We start from the raw sequence: 2,215 nt of genomic DNA, 5'->3' as shown, positions 1-2,215 counted from the left end.
CTCGCCGGTCTCTCTCTTCGCTCCCACACACCAGCCCGTGTTACCGGCTGGAAGCTGAGCACAACGGTACACAGCAGTGTTGGTTTGATCCGCCTTCACTCCGTTGAAGCTTGTGAAGTCTTCTAACATTACATTTCCGTTGTTTGGTTGGGTTTTCCATCTTTTTACTATTTATAGTTGCCGTGGTAACTGATACGGGAAGTAGACCGGAAACTAGTATGCCGACACCCGGCGACACCGGAAGTTCGCTTCTAGAGTTGTGCACAGAGCCTATTCTCTTCCGCACAGAGCAGAACTGTGGCCTATTTTCGAAAAAAAAGAAGTCTTAATTATAATTATGTCATCCATTTTTACCGATTTTTTTTTTTATTACTGAAAGAAAAAATGCACACGCTCACACAACAAAAATGCACACGCTCACACAACACACTTCGTATTTCTCACACAGAGAAATTACCAGGATAGCGCCCACCAAAGAAAAAATGCACACGCTCACACAACAAAAATGCACACGCTCACACAACACACTTCGTATTTCTCACACAGAGAAATTACCAGGATAGCGCCCACCAATTTGGGCCGCTATTTAACAGTGTTACAGGTAGGAATCAAATTTGTTTCCTGTACGTAGGGTAACCAGACTTCCTCTTTTGCCCGGACATGCCCTCTTTTTGAGACACTTTTAAAAAATGTTTTGCGGAATTTCAAAATCGTCCAGGATTATATTAAAGCCTCATACATGTTCACAATGAATTTGCGTTGCTTTTCTCTAGGTCGTTCACAAATAAACGTTGTTGGCGGGGGGGGGGGGGGGGGGCGGACCGGGGAGGATTCTCCCGGTGGCTATTAGTGATTAGTGCCCCACTCCGCCCCTGATGGCAGCAATGTTCCACTTTCAGCTGGAATTCACCGGTACATCAAAACCACGTGTCTTCTTTAGATTTCAGTTCCCTTTATTTATTCACACAGTTCAGCAGCAGCATTCATTCAGAATCAGAGCCCACATTAAATCTGCATTTAGGGAGACTATCACTACCCAGCCGAATGATAGATGCGCTATAAATGGTTTAGTATATAGCAGTCAGTAACATGGGCATAGTTGTGGAAGTGCTGGTGTTAGAAAAAAAAAAATTGACGGGAATTAAAGTGCTGCACATCGACTGTACAAATGTAGATTATTCATCACAAAAAATGAAATTCAGAAATCGAATAGGCTAATAAAGTCTGAATTGTGAGATACAATTCAGCATTCTGATAATAAAGTCAGAATACTTGGATAAAATCCGAATTCTGATAATTAAATCCAGCATTAAAGGTTCATTTAAGAAGGTTCTCACCAGTCATTTGTCGCCTGGTCGCGATGTCAAGGTTTTTTTTTAAATAGTTCACTAGTCAGAATTCAGAGAATTAAGTCAGCATTCAGATTTCTCAGATGAGAGGGATTTCAGATTTCATGGAAGCCGGAAGTGGGAGATTCCTGGGGCTTGCCCCATGAATTCAACCCATGCACACGCTCACACAACACACTTCGTATTTCTCACACAGAGAAATTACCAGGATAGCGCCCACCAATTTGGGCCGCTATTTAACAGTGTTACAGGTAGGAATCAAATTTGTTTCCTGTACGTAGGGTAACCAGACTTCCTCTTTTGCCCGGACATGCCCTCTTTTTGAGACACTTTTAAAAAATGTTTTGCGGAATTTCAAAATCGTCCAGGATTATATTAAAGCCTCATACATGTTCACAATGAATTTGCGTTGCTTTTCTCTAGGTCGTTCACAAACTAGTTAGGCTACGCCCTCCCCTACTCAGTTCTGTTCGCTTTGCATTGGTGGAAGTGATTAGGGGGAGTGGTTAGGTAGAGCCTTCAGATTGGACGGTTTGACTTACTCAGTTACCGTCGTGTTTTGTATTTATTTTTTTACCATTCATTTTATAGGGACAAACATTAACACATTTCTCCTACAGGGCATTGATAAACTTCTATCTAGACTATTGATCAGAAAGAAACACTTGGTCATACTTTACACACTTTACCACTGCATTGGCCCAATGCCACAGATATATTTTCAGCATTGGACTGAATGCCACATAAATATATAATTATGTTTTTGCACGTTTGCAACGTTTAAAAGTTCAGGGTATAGAGTTCAAGTATATGCCTCTACTTGTATTGCTTAATTCAATAGCCTTTTGAGGCAGTGTTTTTTCTGA

This window comes from Gadus macrocephalus, chromosome 16, assembly GCF_031168955.1.
Source record: "Gadus macrocephalus chromosome 16, ASM3116895v1".
NCBI lineage: Eukaryota > Metazoa > Chordata > Actinopteri > Gadiformes > Gadidae > Gadus > Gadus macrocephalus.
The sequence above is the reverse complement of the archived record's forward strand: the minus strand, read 5'-3'. Positions refer to the sequence as shown.